Genomic DNA, 10,642 nt, shown 5'->3' on the forward strand with positions numbered 1-10,642 from the left:
CAAAGTTATTCAAAGTTGTTAAATCGCAAGTGGATTGTGAAAAATTGCATGAGAACCTTAAGACACTGGGAGACTGGGCATCTAAATGGCAGATGATGTTTAATGTGAGAAAATGCAAAATGATGCATGTGGGAAACAGGAACCCAAACTATTGCTACGTAATGAAAGGTTCCACATTAGGAGTCACTGACCAGGAAAAGGATCTAGGTGTCATCATTGATGATATGCTGAAACCCTCTGCTCAATGTGCAGCGGCGGCTAAGAAAGCAAATAGAATCTTAGAAATTATTAGGAAAGGGATGGAAAACAAAAATGAGTATGTTATAATGCCTTTCTATCGCTCCATGATATGACCACAACTCGAACACTCTGTGCAATTCTGGTCACCACATCTAAAAAAGATATAGTAGAATAATTAGAAAAGGTACAGAGAAGGGCAACAAAAATGATAAAGGAGATGGGTCGACTTCCCTATGAGGAAAGGTTAAAGTGGCTGGGGGCTCTTCAGCACTGAGAAAAGATGGATGAGGGGAGATATGATAGAGGTCTATAAAATAATGAGTGAAGTGGAACGGGTAGACATGAATCACTTGTTTACTCTTTCTAAAAATGCTAGGACTTGGGATCACACAATGAAGCTACAAAGTAGTAAATTTAAAACAAATTGGAGAAAATATTTCTTTACTCAATGTATAATTACACTCTGGAATTCTTTGCCAGAGAATGTAGTAAAAGCTGTTAGCTTAGCGGGGTTTGGATAGCTTTGGGATCTTGCCAAGTACTTGTGACCTGGATTGGCCACTGTTGGAAACAGGATGCTGGGCTTGATGGACTTTCAGTCTGTCCCAGTATGGCAATATTATGTTCATCTCTTTCCTCATCTCTAGCAAGAATTTGGATTCCAATACAGGATTCTCACAATTTCTAATGCAGCAGAGGCATATTATAGTGATATCATTTGAGGGAGTGGGTATTTCTGTCACAGATTATAATCTATCACAGCCCACTGTGATCCATCTGTTTCTGGGTCAGTTCATTCTTTCTGGGAGTACTGGTAAAGGATCAGGAGTCTTAAAAGTCTGGCCTTCCCCATCCTGAAACTATTTCCTCACTCAAAGAGAGTCTCCAAGTAACTCAGGGGAAGAGCAATGCCTAGGGAATTATTTCATCCTGCCTCGGTCTAGGAAAGCAGAGAGATAGTTTTGAGTATGTAATGATTCAGTACTACTAATCATTTCTATACTGTTACTAGACATATGCATTATCCTGCGGATTCTATATAGAGTGACCTAAGTTGCACGTGTAAATCTGGTTGTAATCTAGATTTGCAAGAGCAACGTAATTAGCTAACAAGTCAATCAGCACTGATAACTGAACTTAACAAGAATGTTATCCAAACCCATTCCTATACGTGGATGACATCACAATCTATTTACCTTTCAAAAAGAATCCATCAGAAATCACCAATGAAATCATAAACAACATGATACTCATGGAATCTTGGGCATCAGCATTTAAGCTAAAAACTCAACAGAGAAAAAACACAGCCCAGCTAATTTTTGAAAGAGAAAGACGCCCATATTTCAACCCAAATCGGGAGATGGGCCCCTTTTTCCCGTGGGCGCCCAAATCGATATAATCGAAAGCCGATTTTGGGCTTCTCCAACTGCAATCTGTTGCGGGAACGGACAAAGTTGATGGGGGCGTGTCGGAGGCGTGGTGAAGGCGGGACTGGGGTGTGTTTATCGGCTGAGGAGAGATGGGTGCCCTCGGCTGATAATCGAAAAAAGAAGGGCGCCAGAAGCGAGAATTTGGGCCACTTTTTGTGGACCTTTTTTTCTCTCGAACAAGTCCCCACAAAGTGCCCCAACTGCCCAGATGACCACCGGAGGGAATCCGGGATGACCTCCCCTGACATCTCCAGTGGTGATTAACCACCTCCCATCTGGAAAAAAATAATGTTTCAAACTTTTTTTTAGAGTATGTCCTTTGCTATGCCTCCCTCCCTGTGACAGCAGTTAAGGATGTCCTTCCCTGCAGTGGCAGTTGAGAACGTCCAAAATGCTTCCAACACCCTCTTTATTTATTTGGATTGTGGATCACAAGTAGCAGCAGTGGGATTTGAACCAGCCATCTATAGATTACCAGGCCTGTGCTCTAACCTCTAGGCCAGTCTGTCACTCCGCCATGCCACTCCACTTCCTTGAAATTTGGCCATCACTGTGTGGGCTGGGGCAGTATGTAGGTCCCTGGGCGGGGGAGGTATGTGTGTGTCAACAGAGGCATAACAAAGGCATGGACATCCTTCTTTCAAACATTTTGGACATCATGAACTGCCCCCCTACAGGGACAGCCAAATTTCAAGGAAGTGGAGTTGAGGAGTGGCAAACTGCCTTAGTGATTAGAACTCTGGTCTAGCAATCCAGAGGTGGTTGGTTCAAATCCCAGTGCTGCTACTTGTGATCCATAATCCAAATGAATAAAGAGGGTGTTGGAGGCATTTTGGACGTTCTCAACTGCCATTGCAGGGAAGGACATCCTTAACTGCTGTCACAGGGAGGGAGGCATAGCAAAGGACATACTCTAAAAAAAAGTTTGAAACATTATTTTTTTCCAGATGGGAGGTGGTTAATCACCACTGGGGAAGTCAGGGGACGTCATCCTCGATTCCCTCCGGTGGTCATCTGGGCAGTTCAGGCACCCCCTTAGCTGGGCACTTTCGGTTTCCATTATCGCTGAAACACGATTCCGCCCATGAAGGAATAAACAAACGTGGACAAAGGGGAGCTGGTTGATATTGTGTATCTGGATTTTCAAAAGGCGTTTGACAAGGTACCTCATGAAAGGCTACAGAGGAAATTGGAGGGTCATGGGATAGGAGGAAATGTCCTGTTGTGGATTAAAAACTGTTTGAAGGATAGGAAACAGAGAGTGGAGTTAAATGGGCAGTATTCACAATGGAGAAGGGTAGTTAGTGGGGTTCCTCAGGGGTCTGTGCTAGGACTGCTGCTTTTTAATATATTTATAAATGATATAGAGATGGGAGTAACTAGCGAGGTAATTAAATTTGCTGATGACACAAAGTTATTCAAAGTCGTTAACTGGTGACAGGATTGTGAAAAATTACAGAAGGACCTTACAAGACTGGGGACTGGGCGGGTAAATGGCAGATGTCATTTAATCTGAGAAAGTGCAAAGTGATGCATGTGGGAAAAAAGAACCCGAATTATAGCTACGTCATGCAAGGTTCCACATTAGGAGTTACGGATCAAGAAACTCGTCGTCGATAATACACTGAAACCTTCTGCTCAGTGTGCTGCTGCGGCTCGGAAAGCGATTAGAATGTTGGATATTATTAGGAAAGGTATGAAAAATTGGAAAAGGTGCAGCGAAGGGTGACTAAAATGATAGCGGGGATGGGACAACTTCCCTATGAAGAAAGACTAAGGAGGCTAGGGCTTTTCAGCTTGGAGAAGAGATGGCTGAGGGAGACATGATAGAGGTATATAAAATAATGAGTGGAGTGGAACAGGTGGATGTGAAGCGTCTGTTCATGCTTTCCAAAAATACTAGGACTAGGGGGCATGCGATGAAACTACAGTGTAGTAAATTTAAAACAAATCGGAGAAATTTTTTCTTCACCCAACGTGTAATTAAACTCTGGAATTCGTTGCCGGAGAAGGTGGTGAAGGCGGTTAGCTTAGCAGAGTTTAAAAAGGGGTTAGACGGTTTTCTTAAGGACAAATCCATAAACCACTATTAAATGGACTTTGGAAAAATCCACAATTCCAGGAATAACATGTACAGAATGTTTGTATGTTTGGGAAGCTTGCCAGGTGCCCTTGGCCTGGATTGGCCGCTGTCATGGACAGGATGCTGGGCTCGATGGATCCTTGGTCTTTTCCCAGTGTGGCATTACTTATGTACTTAATATCTTTTTCGAAAATATGGTCTGTCCCGCCCCTTCACGTATCCGTCCATGGAGATAGACGCCCATGGAGATGGGCGTTCACGTTTGATTATGCCCCTCATTGTCTCATCCCAACACAACACTAAACACCCCACTACCATCAATGCCTTGGGCTCATCTCTTCCAATCTCAGACAACCTGAAAATCCTAGGCATTATCATAGACCCCAACCTGTCACTCAAAAACAAAGCCAAGGTCATGACAAAGGAAATGTTCTACCCAATGTGGAAACTCAAACACATAAAACCTTACTTCCCTAGGTTCGTATTCCACAACACGATCTAAACAATGGTGCTAGCCCATGTAGACTACTGTAATGGAATCTATGCAGGATGCAAAGATCAAATCATAAGAAAACTACAGACAGCCCAAAACACAGTAGCCAGACTTATCTACGGAAAAACACGATTCCTACAAAGACTACACTGACTAACAATTAATGCGCACATAGCCTTCAAGATATACTATATCATACACAGAATTATCTATGGATTAGCACCAGGCTACATGACTGATTCATAGACATTTCTAAACATTGGACTCTCTCAATGATCCCTCTGTATCACTGTGGTTTTAATTTGAGGATCACCATCTGGAGAATTCATTGGCTAGAGTCAGCGTTAAAAGAATAAATCTACCCACCCTGTAGCAGCTGCCATTACTTGGAACAGGATCTTTAGTCAGCATCTTGTTTGCTACAAAAAGTAGTATGACTGTTAGAGTTGACACTCAGCCCCGACATCAGGAAACCACCCCCGCAACCAACAGGTTGTAGTACACCGACGGAAGCATCTCTAAACCTGCTTCCCAAGAATGGTGCATGTGAAAAGAGACGGGAGGCATTAGACCAGTCCGTTGATGAACCAAAGGCCCAGAAGGGAACATCGATATCATCTATTACATCTAAGGTGGAAGAAGTTGAAAGTCTGAACGTGGAGACAATATCGGAAAAATAGGTACTACCCACAAAATTTTCTTTTGAAATTAGTAAGCCTACTGAAGTGACTAGACTCCCTTTGGACTTTAATAGTGGGATTAGGGAAATCGCTTTCCCCACAGATACAAAAATTGAACCAGGATATGTTGAATCTTGAACAGAATATAAAAGCTTTGGATCATAAAACAGAAAAATTAGAACAATCAGATTTAAAAATGACATTGGAAGTTAAAAAATTACAAACTCAACAGGAGTCTATGATAAAAGATTTGATTTCCTTGAGAAGAAAAAATAAAGCTCTTGAGAATGCTGCTAGGAGTAACAACCTTCGATTCTTGAATTTCCCCACAAACAACTAAATCGCCTAACTAAAGCTCAGTTAACTGCATTCTTAACATCTAGGCAAAGTAATGATGGTTAAAAATGCTATATCTCCTGATATATATATATGTTAATATAATACCGAATTATGTAACCTGCAAACTCCTCAAATCAATGTCTTTGAAATTGTTGCTTGAACAAAATTCCATTTTTCTACCATCTTTAATCAAAATAGTGGACTTGAGTGAGAATTTATATTTTTGTTTCTATATTTTTTATTGCTTTGAAACTGTAATGTAAAGTGTATCGCTTTTCAAACAAGTTATACTTAAATATGATTGTAAAAAATCTGTTAGAAAGAAAGAAAGAAAGAAAGAAAGAAAGAAAGAAAGAAAGAAAGAAAGAAAGAAAGAAAGAAAGAAAGTACTATGACTGTTGATCTTCTTCTCCTTTTGGCTTGGGATCACTTAGAGCAATTTGCCTTTGCTTCCAGGAAGTAGAAGTCAGGCTACCTGATACTTTGGGTTGTTTCTTTCAGGAAAATTACTTGCGAGGAATTTCCATCTCAGACTACTTATTGCACTGAGGGTTAATCATTTTATACTCATGTGTTCAAATAATACATCATACATATTAAACATATTAGCCTTAAAGTTTGAACCAGAGGCAATGGAGTGCCTCAACCCACTGACTACATATTTGACACATTATTTACATTCATGAAGTTCATTTTACAAGCTTTTTTTCTCTGAATCATCATTTAAATTCTACAGTTTTTCAGAGTTAAGGGTGAAAGGTTAATAATTTGGTTTCTTTCTGCTAAAGGTTGATGTTCCTTAAGGAATGCCTGACCTGTGGGAAGTGGTATATCCTGGACAAGCTGGAAAATTGGCTCGAAAGCTCAGGTGGAAGACTTTCAATGATAGCAAACAGTGGACCAGATGTTTTCCAGCTGTAGTTTGGGATTGCAGTGTCCATTCCTGAAAATATATTTATGGCAGCTCTATACATTAAGAAAAAGTTGTCATAAGGGTTATCAATGCGGAACCCCAGTGTGAGGTTGGGTAAGAGCTCCGAGCTGTTGTTAATCTCCTCCACCGCAGACACAAAGGCCAGGAAGTTGTAATAGTTCAAAGGTACAGGACTTTAAAGACAATAAATACCATTAAAATATGAAACTAGCATCAAAGTATAAGGTAGCGAAGTACAGACATTAGTAATAGACAAGAGTGAAAAAGGTTTAGGATTAGGGTTAGAAGATACTTTGTTACAAGCTTTATCTATTGGTCTGATAACAAACACTAACAGGTGCATGCTCCAGGTTTAGTAGAAATTAACTGCATTTCTTTCTTCTCTCTCCCTCCTCCCATATTTTTTCTATTCTTCAGCCATGCCCTCAGGCCACAGCAGATAAATGCACATCCTACCAAAATGCACAAACCCATAATCACTAGGCCTAGCACTGCTGTTTCTCTGCTCATCCATATGCATCTGAACCAACAATATAAACTCCCCACTCAAGATTATTCAGGAGCCAAAGAAGGTAGGATGAAGAAATGGTATCAGGGGAGACCGCATGATTGAAAGTACATGTGGAAATTCCCAATCCACAGCAACAAAATGAGGCCAGACCCATGATAGAACAGCTTGAAATGTTAGCAGAAGTTCATATCAGCCACAGGTGAAGATCCAGCTTATTTTCGAAAGAGAAAAACGCCCATATTTTGACCGAAATCGGGAGATGGGCGTCTTTCTCCCGTGGGCGCCCAAATCGGTATAATCGAAAGCCGATTTTGGGCGTCTTCAACTGCACTCCATCGTGGAAATGGCCAAAGTTGACGGGGGCGTGTCGGAGGTGTGGTGAAGGCGGGACTGGGTCGTGGTTATCGGCGGAACAGAAATGGGCGGCTTTCGCCGATAATGGGAAAAAATAGCCGTTTTTAGCGAGAATTTAGGTCACTTTTTTGGACCCTTTTTTTCACGAATAAGTCCCAAAAAAGTGCCCTACATGACCAGATGACCACCGGAGGGAATCGGGGACGACCTCCCCTGACTCCCCCAGTGGTCACCAACCCCCTCCCACCAAAAAATCTTTAAAAACTTTTTTCTCCAGCCTGTATGCCAGCCTCAAATGTCATACCCAGCTCCATGACAGTAGTATGCAGGTCCCTGGAGCAGTTTTTAATGGGTGCAGTGCACTTCAGGCAGGCAGACCCAGGTCCACCCCCCCCCCCCACCACCTGTTGCACTTGTGGTGGTAAGTATTGTGCCCTCCAAACCTCCCCAAAATCCACTGTACCCACATGTAGGTGCCCCCCTTCACCCATAAGAGCTATGGTAATGGTGTAGAGTTGTGGGGAGTGGGATTTGGGGGGCTCAGCACCCAAGGGAAGGGAGCTATGCACCTGGAAGCAATTTGGATATTGTAAAAAATTTTTTAGAAGTGCCCCTTAGAGTGCCCGGTTGGTGTCCAGGCATGTCAGGGGGACCAGTGCACTACAAATGCTGGCTCTTCCCACGACCAAATGCCTTGGATTTAGCCGGGGTTGAGATGGCTGCCGCTTTTAGCTTCCATTATCGATGAAAAACAAAAGCAGCCATCTCAAACCCGGCGATCGCTGGCATTTTGCCGGTTCCAACCGTATTATCGAAACAAAAGATGGCCGGCCATCTTTTTTGATAATACGGTTCTGAGCAGCTGTTTGCGGCGCCGCCAAAATAGATCGCTGGCCATCTATTTCGCCAGCGCCATTCGATTATTCCCCTCCAGGTTGCTTGGGTGGCGACCTCAGCTGAAGTAAAGTTTCTGCACAAAAGGACAAGTAGGATGGAGGTAATTCATATGAAAGTGAGCAAAATGGTGGATAGTCTGCAGAATAAGTCACATGCAGAGGGGCTGAAGGAACTAAAGACACACTTGACAGAAGAAGAAAAACAAAAGGAATATATAATGCAAGGGTCATGGGATAGGAGGAAAAGTCCTATTGTGGATTAAAAACTGGTTGAAGGATAGGAAACAGAGAGAGTGGGGTTAAATGGGCAGTATTCACAATGGAGAAGGGTAGTTAGTGGGGTTCCTCAGGTGTCTGTGCTAGGTCCGCTGCTTTTTAATATATTTATAAATGATTTAGAGATGGGAGTAACTAGCGAGGTAATTAAATTTGCTGATGACACAAAGTTATTCAAAGTCGTTAACTCGCGACAGGATTGTGAAAAATTGCAGAAGGACCTTATGAGACTGGGAGACTGGGCGGCTAGATGGCAGATGACGTTTAATGTGAGCAAGTGCAAGGTGATGCATGTGGGAAAAAAGAACCCAAATTATAGCTACGTCATGCAAGGTTCCATGTTAGGAGTTACGGACCAAGAAAGGGATCTGGGTGTCGTCGTCAATAATACGCTGAAACCTTCTGCTCAGTGTGCTGCTGCGGCTCGGAAAGCAAATAGAATGTTGGGTATTATTAGGAAAGGTATGGAAAACAGGTATGAGGATGTTATAATGCCGTTATATCGCTCCATGGTGCAACCACACCTTCAGTATTGTGTTCAATTCTGGTCGCCGCATGAAAGATATAGTGGAACTGGAAAAGGTGCAGCGAAGGGCGACTAAAATGATAGCGGGGATGGGATGACTTCCTTATGAAGAAAGACTAAGGAGGCTAGGGCTTTTCAGCTTGGAGAAGAGACAGCTGAGGGGAGACATGATAGAGGTATACAAAATAATGAGTGGAGTGGAACAGGTGGATGTGAAGCGTCTGTTCACGCTTTCCAAAAATACTAGGACTAGGGGGCATGCGATGAAATTAAAGTGTAGTAAATTTAAAACAAATCGGAGAAAACTTTTCTTCACCCAACGCGTAAATAAACTCTGGAATTCGTTGCCGGAGAACGTAGTGAAGGCGGTTAGCTTGGCAGAGTTTAAAAAGGGGTTAGACGGTTTCCTAAAGGACAAGACCATAAACCGCTACTAAATGTACTTGGGAAAAATCCACAATTCCAGGAATAACATGTATAGAATGTTTGTACATTTGGGAAGCTTGCCAGGTGCCCTTGGTCTGGATTGGCCGCTGTCGTGGACAGGATGCTGGGCTCGATGGACCCTTGGTCTTTTCCCAGTGTGGCATTACTTATGTACTTATGTGCTTTGAATAAGGTACAAACAAGTAGTATTTTCAAAAGAATGAAAAGCTGAATATTAAGAAGGGGAGAACCTCAAAAAAAGATTTGAATTTTTTCCTTCACGGAGAGTATGGTGGATATCTATTCAATAGAATTCAGTTTCAGAATGCAAACGTGCTTTGGAAAAATGTGGGGAGGTCACTTTTCATAATACATTTATCCAGGATTGAAAACTGTCATAAAACTTTTCACTCTGTTCATTGAAAAAATTGAACCCAGGGAAAAAAATATTTTTACCTGTCCAAAAAGTATGAGGGCTTGAGAGAGACAACAACACATCTAGTTGTGTATTTTCACAATGGTTTTAAAGGGAAAATATTCACAGATAAAGCAGATGAAAATCTTAGCAGGTCATTCTTCCCCAGGGCACATTTCAAAGGGAAAAAACTAATGTGAGAGAATTAGTAAAATGTCATCAGGTTATATCTGCAGTTTATGTCACTGACCCAACAAAATTAAAACCCTCAAGGCTGTCTCATATAGGAACTAAACCAGGATGCTACTTACAAGACTTCTCCAACTAATGAGGGAACAGTTGTGAAGGATGGATGATGATATAGGTGAAAGGTTTCTACAGTTACAAGTCCCCCGATCACGATGTCCCCATCCTTATGGTAACCTGGTCGTACAGGTATTGATAAGTAGTTTCCAAGTGTGCACTGACACTCAGCCGTCTTCCACAGGATGTCACAAAGCATCAGCACAATCAGAACCAGATGAGCTACTATGAAACAGCTTCTGCTGTGATAATGCTCACTCTTCCTGCCCCAAATGTTATAGCTGGGCATGGCGTAGGATACCTTATAGTTCCTGATGGTACTATCTAACTGAATATTTAAATGATGGACAGAAAATATGAAGTACTAAACTGCAGTGAAGAACACCTGTGTACTTACACACAAGAAAGATGAAGAAAGACAGCAAAATTGCAATGCTTATGGTGAGGTGATCACTCTATTTCTAGCTGAGCTCCAATGCCTGTGAGGACACCATGTGTTCTCTGTTGGGTCCCACAGCTCAGAGGTTCATCCTTAAGGGATATCTGCTCCTGACATCTACATTTACCGTGAAACATAGATTGTTTCTTCTAAATATGACCTTATGGATCCTCTGTCTTCATTAACTTAGAGACAAACATTAATTTGATTGGAATGCTTGTGTACAGCACAGTATAACACAACATTGTAATACAGTTGATGATACAGAAAAAGATGAAATAGCTCATCCACTTGGAA

Source organism: Microcaecilia unicolor, chromosome 3 (assembly GCF_901765095.1).
Source record: "Microcaecilia unicolor chromosome 3, aMicUni1.1, whole genome shotgun sequence".
Classification (NCBI taxonomy): Eukaryota; Metazoa; Chordata; class Amphibia; order Gymnophiona; family Siphonopidae; genus Microcaecilia; species Microcaecilia unicolor.